This window comes from Anabas testudineus, chromosome 18 (assembly GCF_900324465.2).
Source record: "Anabas testudineus chromosome 18, fAnaTes1.2, whole genome shotgun sequence".
NCBI lineage: Eukaryota > Metazoa > Chordata > Actinopteri > Anabantiformes > Anabantidae > Anabas > Anabas testudineus.
Genome location: NC_046627.1, coordinates 11631685 through 11648468, shown reverse-complemented (window position 1 = coordinate 11648468; position 16784 = coordinate 11631685). Strand labels below are relative to the sequence as shown.

General features: G+C 37.6%; 1 protein-coding gene across 1 annotated transcript in view; it reads right to left on the bottom strand.

The window, feature by feature from the left end:
• The window catches only part of LOC113168332 (trichohyalin-like), a 287283-nt gene that overhangs the window by 203306 nt on the left and 67193 nt on the right, over positions 1-16784 (bottom strand). The window lies entirely within an intron of this gene.

Below are 16784 nucleotides of genomic sequence, written 5' to 3'. Positions count from 1 at the left end.
TACAATCTAATATGATCCAAAAAGGTTTTGTTGAAACTGTCTGAAAGGTGATAATTCTACTATACATTTACATTTAGCAGACACTTTTATCCAAAGCGACTTACAAGTCATTACAGGGTACAATGGTAGGCAGGGCAGCGTGAGGAGGTCTTGCCTAAGGACCCCTACTGGAGGTAGGCCACAGCTGGGTACCCCAGTCTCCCATGTGGGAGGTGGTGATGTTACCACTACACTAACCAGCCGCCATATGTGCTATATGTTTATTAATGAGCTCATAGTTGGTGCTAGAGTCGTACTGGGGTGAATTATATCAAGAGGTGGTTCTAATGTTTTGGCCCCTCATTCATTTTAAATAGGATGATTAAAACCTGTCTTTTAAAACAACCTGCTCCTTCTTTACTTATGTTTATGCTTCATTTTAGTGTTTCCCTTGTTGCTAACCTCCATTTGCTCTGTATCATTTGTCATGAGCTGCTCTCTCTCTTTCCCTTCTTCGGTCTTCTGGTTCTTCTTTTCTCCTCCATCACTTTTTTTCGACTGACAAATCTTGCACTCTGTGTAAAGATTGAAATGTAAAGGTAAACTAGTTACCAATTTTCATAACACTTTGAAAAGTTATGTCTAAAAAATATATAATTTGAAATAAAAAGGGACATGGCACTACATTTGTCCTCAGCACATCAACATATATTTAAAAAAAAAAATGCATCGAGATCATTCATTCTTTCGACTGCAACTAATTCCATTAAACTTCAATCAGAAATACTTGACATTGTCAAATACTGCAGTTATTTTATGACTTACTTGATATAATTTTCATCTTCCATAAAAAGAAGACAAGTAAAAGAATAAACAGGAGGCAAACAGCCAAACAAACAGAGACAGAAACTGTAGCAGCAGCAGCAGAAGAAAAAGCTCTGGTCTGGATGTTAAAGAAATCATCTGAAGGCAGGAAAAACACAATTGCATCAAATTTATATAAAATCAGACATAAACTACAGAAAATAAAATAATTAGCATGTTGTACAAATACTGGTTAAACTCATGTTTACCTGGAACATATATCTGTGTCTCTCTGGTCTGATTGATGTTTCTCTGTTGGACTCTACAGGTGATGTTGTTGCTGTGTCTCTTCTCCACAGTCACTCTGCTGCTGACAGTATAGAGGTCATCAGGACCTCTGACTGTCTCTGTAGGTCCAGCAGAGAGGATCTTTCCCTCAGCGTCCAGCCACAACAGCTCAGGCTCTGGATACCAGCCTTTAGACTCACACTGTAGAACCACTCCACCCTTATCTCCATCAATCCCTGTTAAACTGATGACAGGTGAAGCAGCAGAATCTGGTGCTGAGCAAAAGGAAAAGTTTAAAACAATTATTTATATGTTCATTTAAAAATAATAAATAACCAAAATACTAGCAAGTAATAAAGGAATTTGATCTGATATTTGAAATGATAGAAACTGCGTTACTACTAATAATAAAAAAGAAATTTCAAAAAATTCCTATTTTCATATCTTGCATCATTTTATTAAATAAAGCTGTAACACTGACACTGATGTTAAACAGTTATTATAAAGTTCAGCTCCTAACATCAGTGACAGAAACTGTTGATACTAAAATACACACATACTAGAAACAGTATGTCCACTTACCAACAACAAGTTCAACTAAAGTTTGTTTGTTGAGTTTAGGAATGAAGCACTTGTACGTTCCTTTATCAGACAATTTCACTTCAGAGAGTTTCAGTGAAATGTTTCCATGTTTCAGTTCATCAGTGAACAGTGATGTTCTTCCTGTGTACGATGGATCATTTTCCTTTACATACTCCTGACCTGAACGCCACACGTACACAATTACATTGTTCAGGTCAGACCTCGACCACTCCAGAGTCATCATAACAGCATCCATCACAGGTTCAAAGTGACATGGCAATGTGACGTCATCACCAACTCTGGCCACTATTGGTTGAGTTGAACCAATTAATTCAGGTTCTCCTGTAAAGAAATACCGGTTTGTTTTTATTTTGCAGAAAAAATGTTTTACTTGTTCTGTCAGGATTCAGGCCTCATACCTGCCTGTTTGGACGTTTTTGTCTCCCCCTTCTGTTTGTTTTCTCCATTCCTGCACCTCCACCTCCACTCAACCCATGGACCCCTGATTGACTGATTGGTTTCACCTGTGTTCCCCTTTTGTCTTATAAGCTTCCCTCAGTCCTTTGTTCTCTGCTGGTTCGTCACGTTGTGTTGTGTGTCATGTTGCATAGTGTCGTCAGCAACTCTGGTTCGTCTGTCAGGTTCCCCGTTTGTTTGTTGGACTGTTTCCCCACATGTGAGTTTTGTTTGCCTGCGACTGCAGTGATTTTGTGTTGTCACTTTGTATTTTTGGTTTTGGCGTTTGCTCCTGTGTTGCCTTGTCCTCGACAGTAGTTTTCTTTTGTTACTTTGTATTTTTTAGTCTGTCGGTTTTGTGCTGTGTAGTCCTGTGTTAAGTTAGGCAGTTATTTGTGTGTTTAGTTATTTTATATTTTTTTACCTGCATTCCTGCATTGTTTTAGGTTGATTCTTGGTCTGTCTGTTCCTGGTTTTTGTTAGTTCTAATCCACCGTGGTTTTGGGTCTTTTGTGTTGATACTTTGTTAGTGTTTGTTTGGTTTCCCCGTGTCCCTTCCTTTTGTTGTTAATAAATAGTTCCTTTTGTGCTTACCTGTTTACTCTGTCAGTCCGTTCCCTCACATGTTCAGCTTTGTAACATTTTACAATAAAATATGTCTCTTTTATACTAATTTGGACTTTCAACCACATTTATGAACATGTCCTTCAACAGAGCTCTTAGTGGTTCATTTAAAATTTTCATGTTCATGATCAAAAAAGTCATAATGAGCCAATTTACTGGTTTGTGGTTTGATTCCAGATAAAGGAGAGATTTTATCCACCTGATGTCACAGAGCTCAACATGATTTATTCAGTTTGTGATGACAGTAACTATTTAAAGAATAAATAAACTCATTGGTTACTAAAATATAACAATGATAATTTTGTAGGTATCTTCTTGTGACATTTTAAAATACTGAATGTGTGTACTTACCTCTACAGGAGCTTAGGAGAAGATAGAAAACCAAAACTCTGAGAGGTCTGAGTGGAGAATGAAGGAACAGAAGACAGGAGTTCTGGAAATGAAGCAGAGGATGAAGTTTGTGGATACAAATGGTTTTAGGGTTGGTGTCAAATGCACCACTCCACAATCCCTTCATTAGCAGGTCTGGCAGTCTCCTAGTTGCCAGATAGTTTCACATGAACCGGGGAACGAAACTTTCCAGCAATAACATTCAGACTTATCTTCTGTTATGACTACTGCCTGACCTAGAACCTGTTTATGCTGGACTCCCCCTCCTTGGACCTGCCTTCTGTCCTGACCAGCCTCTGCTAACCTCTGGTACTGTGGGTGTTTTCCTCTCTGAACTGCATTGATCCTTGCTCTGTCTCCCAGGATAGGACTCACATTTCCCACAACCTGGATCTGTTTCAGCCCAAACCTCCGGAACCGCGAGTGTATCCCTCTCACCTGAATTACTCTCCTTCTCGACCTGCTTTCCCCCCTTTATCTGATCCATTCCTGTGTCGATCACCCCCTTGTGCCCTGCTCTGCCTCTTGGTCTGAAGTCGTAAACAGAGAAAATCTACAGTCTGCTATATTTTGCTTTTGGATCGACCCTGTCGACCACCTCTTGGAACAACTTTTTCTGTTTGACCCCTGACTGTCTTACTTGGATATTTGGATTGTGAATATCGGATTATTTGATGTGGTGCTTCTGAATTGACTTTGCATGCTTCTGTAACCAGCCATTAAGCTATTCTCTGCCACAGGACTATTTTCTCCTCTTTCTTTCAGCTCCATGTGCTCTCTAAACTGCACCGGCCATGTTGGATTGTGACATCATTGCCTACTCATTCAGGTCATCTACTCTTCTTATAACATCAATATTCTTCTGTGTGACTCGAGCTGACTGTGTCTCCTTCGCCCACACCCGAAGCCACCCCTTATTCGCTTTGACGTTTTTGGATCCCTTCACATTAGTATTGCGTTCCTTTCTGTAATAAACCTTTTTAACATCTTGTTTTTCAGAGTCAATCCACATCTATAGGAAGTGTTTGCTTGAGGTTGCTGCTGTCAAAGGTGGTTAAACCTGTTGCTAAAAAATAGTCCCATTTAATAATAATAATAATAATAATAATAAATGTATTTATAGAGCACTTTTCTAAACATATGTTACAAAGTGCTTCACAAGACAGACAAGAAACACATGTAGCCCAACAAGATCAACTTGAGCAAGCACTAGGCAAACAGTGGAGAGGAAAAACTCCCCCTGGGGGAAGAAACCTCCAGCAGAACCAGGCTCAAGTTAAACGGCCATCTGCCTCGACCGGTTGGGGAGCAGGAAACAGCTATACAAACAAAACAATAATACAAACAACTACCACATCGGTCCTTGGGGAGACCAGTTCCAACGTAAAGACATTGTAATCTAATGGAGAGTCTTCCCAAGGACAGATTTGTTTTAGCTTACAGAAGATCGCAAAAGGCTCGCCGGTAGAGGTATGTTTTAAGGAGAGTTTTAAAAGATGTTACTGAGTCAGCTGATCTTATATCCTCGGGTAAGCTGTTCCAGAGTTTAGGGGCTCTAACTGAAAAGGCTCTGTCACCTCTAGTAGTCATTCTGACATTGGGGACATACAGAAGATTTCTACCAGAGGATCTCAGGCTACGTGCAGGCTCATAAGGCTTTAAAAGCTGGGATAAATAGCTGGGGGAAAGGCCATGCAGAGCTTTAAAAGTTATTAATAAAATCTTAAAATCAATCCTAAAAAATACTGGCAGCCAGTGTAAGGAAGCTAATACAGGAGTGATGTGATCATATTTTCTTTTTCTAGTTAAGAGTCTTGCAGCTGAATTCTGAACAATCTGGAGCCGATTAATAGATTTCTGGCTGAGACAGGTGAACAGACTGTTGCAATAGTCAAGGCGTGAGGAAATAAATGCGTGTAAGATTACTTCAGTGTCATGAAAAGAAAGAATTGAACGTATTTTGGAGATATTTCTAAGATGATAAAAACATGCCTGGACAAGCTTTTTGACGTGATGCTCGAAGTTAAGTTTACTATCAACCCAAACACCAAGACTTTTTGCAGTGGGCTTAGAATTAGCTAAGAGAGAATCTGTGCAGGGCAGAATGTGTCTGGCTACACGCTGTGGACTGATAACAACTATTTCTGTTTTGTCAGAATTCAGCTGCAGGAAATTTTGAGCCATCCAGTTTTTTATCTCATTTATACACTCATGTAAGGAACTCAGTCCCCCGTGGTCTGATATCTTAAAGGGACAGTACAGCTGAGTGTCATCAGCATAGCAATGAAAAGAAACACCATGTTTGCGAATAATATGTCCCAAAGGGAGCATATACAAAGAGAACAAGATTGGCCCCAGCACTGAACCTTGTGGGACTCCGTACTTTACAGGAGAAAAAGATGACTTGTAGTTATTAACTGTAACACAAAACGATCTGTTGGACAGGTATGAGGAGAACCAGTCCAGTGCAGTGCCTTCTATTCCAGCCCAGTGCTTTAGCCGGTCTAACAAAATTTGGTGGTCTACTGTATCAAAAGCAGCACTAAGATCAAGGAGGACAAGAATAGAGCACATACCAGCATCAGAAGCCAACAGAATGTCATTGGTTACCTTCAGTAGGGCGGTCTCTGTGCTGTGGTGTTTGCGAAAACCAGATTGCAATTCGTCAAAGATGTTATAGTTTTCTGCGGCTAGAAATAAGTGTTTAGACACGTACTTTTCTAAAATCTTTGATATGAAGGGTAGTTTGGAGATTGGTCTAGACCAGATGTAGAAAAAAAAGGGTAAAATGTTATCTTGCATTGTAAAGTTCATTAAGGTGACTTTTGTTGGGATTTGGTGATTTATAAATCAAATTAATTGAAGTAAGAGCTATCCCAGATAGCTAAGCATTCTGGGCATGTTTTAAAATTCACAGTGTGGTATCTAATGTATATCTGATTAAAATTTGTGACAATCCTGTCAAATGTTTTCACCTCATACAGCAAACACAAGACCAAACTGTACTGTGTACACATACTGTATATACCTAATAAAAACCAGTTCAACAAGAGATTTTTCACTGTTATCTGGAACATAATCAGCAGGTTACACTTGGGAGGTATAGTGAAATGTTTCCTTGTTTCAGGGAAGGATGTTCTTCCTATATTTTATGAATTATGTTGAAGACGTCCTGATCAGCACGCCACGCAAAGACAAATATAGGGTCAAGCCAGTTACAGCTGTGGTTACAACCAGAGACAGTTTAATTCTGTATAATACTGTATCATGTTTCCGATCAACTTGTGTCTGCGCAGCAGAGAGGATACAAAGCCAAAAAGCTTCTTGCAACATAAATAATTTTAACATACATTTATATTGTATTGATATATTCATATGGACAGATCCCCTTTGCTCTGAATTGATGTGCCACATCTGTGACAGCATTCACTTGCAACAGTCTTATTATTAGAGAAATAATAAAACATGTCCATTTAACAAAATCCTACTTTCACTTTTGACAATAAAGGTAATTGTTATGTAATAATTAATAAAATGAACCATCAACAGAAAACCAGCTAACAGGTGTGAAGAGTCTTTTCCAGCAGACCTAAAGGATTCACATTTTACTCACCACTCTGTTCTCAGCCATGGTGAGAGACTTAATGCAGAAAGACTTTTATTCTGGGTTAAAGGTGGTAAAGTGTTTTAAATCAGATGATTCATGAAACATATCTAAATGTATGTCAGGAGGATGACGTACCTGTGTCATGATGTGTCGATCCTTGCCACACACTGTACGGACTGTAAGTCTGTAAACCACTGAGTTTGACTTGAACTTGCCTACAACTTGTCACAATCAGGCTCTTCCTGTCTGTTCACAACTGAACTTTACTTTCTGCTCCTAGTAAGTTACTTCCACTACATACTCGCTCTGCTATTCATTCCTGAGAGAGTGCATAGCTAAGAAGTGATTGAATCAGACTCAACATTTTATTATCTATCACTGGGAAAAATACAGAGTACTTAAAAATATAAGCGAACTGCCATTTTAAAACTGAAAATAAATACATTACACATGATGATGAATCTGATAAACAGTAGTTTAGCAACAACATCTTATTTTTAAAACAACTGAACTTTAAAAATATAATCAACCTTTATCATATGTTTCTGAACCTAAACATCGCTTCCTCAGCTGTTCCCTGTGCTTTTCAACATTATTCCATGGTTTTCTTCAGTAACTGTGACTTATTACATGTAGTTAAATTCTGTATCTTCATCACAGTGAGACCCAAACAACAAATTGATCTGAGTACTGGTGGAAATGTGCTGGAAAAACTAAGTAAGTGAATCTTTGCTACGGATGAAATCTTCCATTATTATTCTTTTCTATCACAAAGAGCAGAGCTGTTTTGTAATGAATTGGAGATTTGTGTTGAAATTGCATTTGTGAAATTTGACAGTGTTTTATTTGATTATTATATGCATGGAAAAATTTTAAATAAATACCTATTGTATTAATCCTTTCATACTGACAATCCTATCAAATGTTTTCACTGTAATGACAAGACCAAACTATACTGCATGCACATACAGTATCTATATACCTACCAACAACTGGTTCAACAAGAGATTCTTCATTGTTCTCTGGAACGTAATCAGCAGGTTTCACTTTGGAGAGGTTCAGTGAAATGTTTCCTTGTTTCAGTTCATCAGTGAACAAAGATGTTCTTCCTATATTTTATGGATTTTTTACGTTGAAGATGTCTTGAACAGCACGCCACGCAAAGACAAATATAGGGTCCAGGTCAGACCTCGTCCACTCCAAAGTCTTGGCAGCAACATCCACAGCAGGTTTTTTTAACCAGTTACAGCTGTGGTTACAACCAGTGACAGTTTAATTCTGTATAATACTGAATCATAATTCAGGTCAGTTTGTGTCTGCACAGCAGAAAGGAAACGAAACCCAAAACATTTTTAAAACAATAATAATATAATACAATAATATATAAATAATAATATTTAAAATAATAATAACAAATTTTAACATACATTTATATTGTATTGATAAATTCATATAGAGAGATCCCTTTCCCCTTTGCTCTGAATTTATGTACCACATCTTTGACAACAGACTTATCTTTAAAAAAATAATAAAACAGTCTGTCCATTTAACAAAATCCTACTTTTACTATTATTATTATGTAATAATTTATAAAATGAACCATCAACAGAAAACCAGCTAACAGTTGTGAAGACTCTTTTCCAGCAGACCTAAAGGATTCACATTTTACTCACCACTCTCACAGATCAACCCCATATTGTGATGCTCCCCACCATACTGTGACTATCTTCCAAGTTCAGAGATAAAAAAAATCTACCTCGAGTGTCCCAGTCAGACCTCAACCACATAGAGATGGTGTTAAATGACCTCATGTCATGTTTCCAGCTGAAGATTATATTATATTAATTTTAAAATGTTATTTTTAGAGTGCTTAAAACTGCCCAGAGAACATTTATTAATGACATATAAACTTTTTTTGGAATTCTTTAACAAATCTATAGTTCATAATTTAATAATAAACAAGGTCAAAAGTGACCCAGACTATACTGCGAAGGCATAGAATCTGAACAGCATGTGAGGGTCAATACCAAATATTTATAGCTACAAAAACATAAAAAAATATAAATCAATATTATGTCTCCACCGTTTCAAAACATTCACATTTTACAATGTAGTTCATTTTATTTGTATGTATTTTATCTGGGGAAATATTTTTGTCTTGTCTCATCATAATAAAAACAGGAAGAAACTTGAATGTCCACTGGGAGGTTGTAAAATAGTCAGCACATCTAATCTGTCTATATAAAACAAATATGTTCACACTAAAAGCTACAGTTTCAGTTATAATAACATCACAACAATTGCCTCGTGTTCATCTCCCGCCCCTTACTTTAGTGTTCCCGGTCAAAATTGACCGGTCTGTTTTAAGTGCTCTTAAATTAGCACAAAACGCATTTTTTACCACCAAATTTTTATTCAACATTGTTTAGCTGTGAACAATGTCTCCTAGTAGCGTTTAACATGAATTTATAGAATTAGACATAAAATAACTGCAGTGAAAATAATGTGAGCGTGCTCATCAGGATGAAATTTATATTCTTTTTGGGAACATATGACATGGGTGTCAGTCAGTGAAAGCTAATTTTGATGAGTCCCTCTCTTCTTCTGGTCGATACCAGTGCAGGGGGAAGTTTAGGTTTGTTCTTCCTCACTGTCTCTACCATGGTGAGCTTCCTTTTCAGCAGCTCCTGACCAAGAGTATATGATGTAAAGAAGTTGTCACATGTTATATTATGCCCTTGGAGACCGGTTGTCATGTCCAGCACAACACGCATGCCCTGGTTTTTTCAGCCCTTCCTGTACTGGGTTTCCCCATGTATACCTGCATATTCCAGGCATGGGTGCTCCTGGTTTTACATGCTGCCCAGATCTTTATTCCATATTTCTCTGGTAGGCACTCCCCCACCTGTCCCAAATGTTCCATATGGCAGCCAGTTTGTCATTTCGCCAGCGGACGTGTCGTATCGAATAATTCTTGAAAGGACATGAAACTGCTGTAAAGACATGGTTGCCCATAGGCCTGCCAGACTCTGCAACCCACAGACTTTTTGTAGCCTCATTGTTTGAGCGATACACTCCTGCTAAAATCAACAGACCTATGTTGGCTTGGAGGTCTACCAGGTCCATTTCCCTCCAGGTGTCCCCAAACCCAGGTTTCCCCTCCAGGTTTGTCATCTCCAGTATATGTCCCTCAATGGACAATGGTAAAAAGAGGTGGAAGCTGGACTTGATGTCATCCACACGAGATGTCTCATACTGTGGTTGCCCTGGCATCATCTTTATGATGTTTTCCACGCTCACTTTACTTCCTTTGTCCTGGGGGGATGAAGACCATTTCAAGTGTCCACTCTTGGACTGGAATGTCTCCTGTTCTTCACGTGCCTCTCCCTCTCCATCTGTTGACTGGTCAGTTCAAACTGGTCTGGATCAAAATCTGTGTTGTCTTCCACTTCCGAGACATCCTTCTCTTTGTCTGGTTCAATATCTGTGTCCTTTTAATCATGTCCAAAAACCTGAACCAGAACCTCTTTGTCAGAGAACCGCTTGGTCAGTGGCCTACTTATTGGGCTCAGAGTAAAAGGAGTACAAGGCAAACATGAACATATATATATATATATATATATATATATATATGGGTCTGTGTGAAGATGATACATTGTTTCATCAGGAAGTTGGTTCACGTGGGAGGATCGACACATAAGCACGGGAAAGAAATGTGTACCCGCAAAAGACATTGTTCAGTTTGATGAGTGAGTGAGTGAGTACGTTAGTGAGTGATTTGGGGTGGTGTTTATGGGGATGTTTTCTGTCTGAAGGATCAATATAATCTGGAAACCCATTCATTTCCTATGGCGGTCACCTTTGACCGGGAACACCACAGATTTAAGAAGGTGGATTAAAACACTCAAAATTCAATGAATGAGGTGAATCATCACTTTTACATGTTCAAGTGCATAGTGTGGAGGATATCATAAAGTCTTGAGGCAATCAGATGTAAAACACAATATTTATGAGTGTTTTAAGTTGTAAATCAGTCTGATTTGACCCGAACACGACAGGATGGTTAAAAATTATCTGGACACTATGTCGGGGTTGGCAACCCACAGCTCAGGAGCCGCATGCAGCTCTTTCTGTCATGATTCCAGCTCCTCCTACCTGTCTGCCCCTGATTTCCTGGTTTTCTCCCTCCTCTGTGGGGTGACCTGCTGATTTTGCACCTGCACCATTTTCTGCTACATGAGGCACAGTGACAGTCTGATAGGTTATATACTTTTTAGCACCTTTATATACATGTGCCGTACATACATATATGTATGTACATGTACACACAGATGTTCCAGTATTTGAACAACAAGTCAAACTCAACTTGTTTTTGACACTGACGACTTTTGGTTTAAGATCATTTTGGACATCTGATACAAAAGGAACTTTCTACTGTGTTGTTTAATATACAAAGATGTACACAGCAACAAATTAAAAGTGAACTTTTCATCTCACAAACATCTTTTGATCCTTAACCAAGTGACTAAATCACATACATTTGTTTTACATTTTATTTTATAAAATGTGTATAAGAAAGTGTTCATTGAAATTGATTTATCCAATAACATTCAAGAAAACTGACAAGGACCCCAAAAGTAAAGTTTACATTTAGTGTAGATTCTGAAATAAAACTCCATAAAACTAACTAATTAAAGTTTCCATTTTAAGTATAATGAACTTTATCCTCACATTTTAATTTCATTTGAATAGTACAGATTTTAGACTTGTAAAAAAACATAAACCCACCTATTTAAAGCAGTATTTTTACCACATTTCAGAGAACATATATAAATTGTTCAATATCACTCAAGAACATATAAAAATCAACATTATTAAAATCTGCTCTGAAGGTGTGTGTCTACAAAAACATAGTGTGAGTTGTGTCGTGTCTGATGTTCAGTCCATCATTTGTTATCAGATTTGTAGGATTATGGCACAGTTACCATTTTACAGTTTACAGTTGTTACAGACTGAAATGTGAGTTCATGTTCATGGTGACACATTGCTCCCAGGTGGTTCGTCTGGTTGTTGATTAGTTGTTGACTGATTGTTGGGATCTGTGGTGACAACCTTTTGGAAATGATCAGATTAGTTATAATCTTTTGTCCTAAAAGTGGTTTATCATACGCTTCGAAAACGTATTACAAACATCCAGAGGCTACTGTTACTAGAATAAACACATTGATCAATCACATGTTGGTACTTTTTAAAAATGTAGTTATGCTCTCTAATTCAGTTTTAGCACTGAGTAACACAAATGATTCAACCTATAGTGAATAAAATGTGCTATCTGATATTTGTTTGCTCACTTTTTGGTGCATGTGTTCAGTGTCTGTGGAGCTCAGCAGGATTGGATATAAGTGATTCATTCATTTCAGAACAAGCAGTAAGCTGTCTAAACTGAACTAAATGTTTTAAATTGGACCTGTTGTATGCTAATGTTAAAGATGCCTACAGCTCCACTGCTCTCCCCTCTGGGAAAGTCAGATCACAACCTGGTACATCTCCTCCTACAACACATACCTTTGGTTCAGAGGCAGCCTGCCACCATTAAAACAGTAAAGAGGTGGACAGAGGGGACACTCTGCCCTGCAGGGATGCTTTGAAGAGAAAGATTAGAAGACTCTCTATGAACCTCCCGATGAGGACATTGATGGACTGACAGACTGCATCACTGATTACATGAGTTTCTGTGTGGACTGTGGACCGAGCGGACAAATTGAATAATTTTCAATTCCAGGCTGAGCCTCAGAGCCTCCTCTAGTCCACAACCTGACCCTCAGTCCCTCCCCCACACGACTCAGCCACCACCCTAACGATCTCAGCAGGTCAGGTGAGAAGAGAGTTGAAGAGACTGATAAACATCAAGTTCTCCACAGAGAACCACAGGAGGTCCTTTTCTACCTTTGGCCATCAATCTTTACAATTCCTCCCCCCTCTGTAAGGGGTGGGGGAACTGACAATTCATATAATTCTTGTCATTCCACCCTAAACTATAAATATTAAGCCATTTTCATTCATCTCACATTTTCTGTAAGTATACAATATTAACTGTTGTGTTTTGATGTTACTGTGTATTTTTGCTTTAATAAGGCAAAAACTATTTCCTTCTGAGTTTAATTTACGTTTTTTGAATCTTGAGCTATAATCAGCATCTCATACTGGACCTCTGATTGTGCAAAACCTCAACTTCATCCAGTCAAAACATGTTGCACAACTTTCACTTTCCTTATTTTATTTAGAGGTAATTTTTAAGGAGCATAATGATGCAGATGATCCAATTTCTACCTGCACTCTTGCTGCTTTATATATATATATATATATATAATAATAGGCAATATTATTAGAGCATAATGTTAACTATTATATATTAAATGTTTGAATAGAGAAATAATTTGACTGTGTAGCATATATGAAATATATCAGTTTATCTCTTTAAATCACTGTGAGCAGGGACCAGCATGAAACTGATCCAAACACACTTAGTACACACAGATAAAACACATAATGTTGATGTAGTACTTATACAGTATTCATACACTCACAACAACATTACCTGAGTATTGCCTGATGTGTTGCCATTGTTTTCAGAGGCCTCACTCTGCTCCTGAGACCGAGACAACACAGAAACCACAGTATTTATCGATGTTGGACTAATCAACAAAGAGTTACACACCCTGCTTCTAGGTTTTTACTTTACACATGTTACACTGTGTTTGAATCAGAGTAGGTGTCAACGAATCTGCTGTCACATTTCTCCATCTAACAGAGATAGAAACATTTAGAGATGACAACACAGCAGATTTTCTGTTAGTTTAAAGCAGGAGGAGACAACCCTGGTCCTCACTGCTGCTGTCCTGCTGGCTCTCCAACTATCTACTGCTCATTACCTGGATCAAGTGTGTTCAGCCAATCAGAAGCTGGAAGATACCATCTCAGATGAGGGGGGAGTGAGAGAAGACAAAGTGAATTAGTATCTTCCAGCTTCTCACTGACTGAACTCTGGCTCTTCATGTGGTTCATGTTTGTTGTTAAATCTAATAAACAATCATCAGACTTTCAAAACTAAAGACTAAACATCAGTAAATCATGAACCTCTTGTTTCTTTGAGATTAGAAACCAGATGAGTTTCCTTTCAGTGAATGTGACTGAACATACAGTGTGATGAACACACCACAAACATATTGTATCATGTGATTTGTAGCATTTCTTGTTTGTTGGTTCCAGTTGGAAACACTCAGCTCCTCCTGTGTTCAAACTCTGCAGTTCAATCCAAATCAAACTGACCTTTAACCAGATTACCCTCAATAAGATCACACTTCATTCTCAGTCACTGTCTCACTGCAGTGACTCTAAAGAAAACTGCTAAATTTATTAATTTTATTCTAACAGGATCTCTTACAAGAAAGAAGGAGCTGGAGGAAAAAAAATATTTGCTTCATTCACAATCAACTGAATAAAGACTTTCTAATGATGATATTAGAAGAGGTTTGTTTCCTCTCTGTTTTAACATTAGGACTACTAACCCTAACCCTGACTTTCATGGTATTATGTGTATAAGCAATAAATCATGTTTTAATCTTCATGGCTAATAAAATGTTCTCATATTGCAGATTTTTAAAGGGAGCAGTATTTTTTTTTAATCAACAAAATCAGAAATCTTTCGCTTTAAAAAAAGCAATTAAACAAATCACTGTTTTACATAGAGGATAAAAACTGAAATCACATGAACAGATAAGAGATTTAAATGAAAAAAAAATGAATTATTGTGATCTTGTTCTCAACCTCCTCCTTCTTATTCTTCACACTCTGTAGCTGCCAGTTTAACTGGGAGGTTGGAGAGATGAAGAGAAACAATTCTTTATCAATAGATGTAGACACAGCATTTATTCTAAGTGAATGATCATTTCTCATTGGTTGAAAGTTGTGTTTCTAATTCTCTAATGTTCTACATCCGAACATATTACAGTGAATTTTGGGATGTGATCTACAACATGGTGACTGAGTGAACGCTCTAAAAAAATGTTTAGGTCAATATGAATATAAAGTTTGTTTAAAGATTTATAGAGGTAAAATATCATCAAAAGTTTAAATTAAATACTGAGTAATATCATGTTAAATGTGAAACAACCTGACAGTGTTGAAGTAAAAAAAAGAGCAGTGGTGATATGTGGGTTTAATTTCTGTCACAAGACAATAATAGATAAAACCACCGAAAGTAGAAATGTGTTAACAATAACTTAATGTAGGCACAATGAATATTATTTAACATTTCTGTAAGAAACAAAAATCTATGTTTTGTCTACATTCATTTAATTGATATTTGAATTAATTCACACTCAGCTACAAACATTATTACTTTTTGTTTTACATAATCTCATTTACTACACCAGCTCCAAATCAATGTTTAATACAGAAGAGGAATTGATTCAGGTAAAGAAACACAAAAACATACCTCCTTAATCTGGTTCTCAGCATCGCCCTTCTCCTTCTTCACAGTCTGGATCTGATCAAAAAACTGGGAGGTCGGAGAGAGAAAGAGAAACAATTCATTAACAATAAATGTAGACACAGCATCTACAACATGGTGACTGAGTGAACAAATGTTTAGGTCAACATGAATTTAAAGTTTGTTTAAAGGTTTATAGATGTTATATATCATCACAAGTATAAATTAAATACTGGGTAATAGCATGTTAAATTGGAAACAACCTGATAGTGTTAAAGTAACAAAAACAGTAGTGGTGATATGTGGGTTTAATTTCTGTCACTTTCACTAGATAAAATCACCCAAAGTAGAAATGTGTTAACAACAACTTAATGTGGACACAATGAATATTATTTAACATTTCTGTAAAAAACAATGATTCAAGTTTCCTCTTCATTAATTTTAATTGATATCTGAATAAATCCACACTCAACTACAAACATTATTAGTCTTTGTTGGCACCAGCCGCTTAGATTTCCCTCAGTTCTCCACCTCACTCTCCCTCTGGACTCCACCCACCAGCCACTTCTCTCCCTCTGCTCACAGCAATCAGCTGAACATTGGACTCATCTCTGCCCCCTTCTCCCTACAAAACTCTCCTCTGCCCTTTCCCCTCTGTCAGTTTGCCGTCATTCCTCAACATGTGTGTTACCCATGCCTGCTCGTCCTCCTCAGCCCTGTCTGCTTCCCCCCTTGGACTCTCTGGATTTCGTTCTCCCCCCTCTGAGCATTTGGACTTTGTTACCTGTTTCTCAGTGAGTGTTTTGCTGCCATTGTGCAGTGTTTTTTGATTTGTACATTGGTTTCTTGATTTACTACTTTGTCCTTCGCCATTTTGGGTAATTTTACGTTGTTCTTTTGTCCTCATATTTCTGCCTATTTTTTTGTGTCGGCTGCACCCCGCGCAGTTCCCTGTTTTGTAGTTTTACCCAATAAATCCTGTGTTCAGTTCAAACCTGCCTCTTCCCCTCTTTAACTTGGGACACTCATTTACTACACAGGCTGCATCACCAAATAACAGTTTAATACAGAAGATGAACTGATTTAATAAAAACAAACAAAAGAAAACATACCTTCATAATCTCCTGCACAGACTTGAGCTGCTCATAAGACTGAGAGGTCGGAGAGATGAAGAGAAACAATTTATTATCAATAGATGTAGACACAGCATTTATTCTAAGTGAATGATCATTTCTCATTGGTTGTAAGTTGTGTTTCTAATTCTCTTCATTCAACATCAGTTTGAATCTGAACTGACTCTGAATGATTTGATCCAAGAAACACATCAAGTGTCTCTGAACTGTTTGGTTCCTGCTCCCTCTGGCTCTATCATTCAGACACTATTAGACTGACTGGAATCACTAAATCTGGGAGAGAAACAGTTCCAACTATTATTGGATGTTAAATACCAAACTAGCTGCTCAGTGTTGGATAATGTAACACACTAACACTTCATGTTTCCAGCATTGAACAGAGCTCTGGAAAAGTTTCTGATTGGACTTTTTCTAACCACTCGTAATGAAT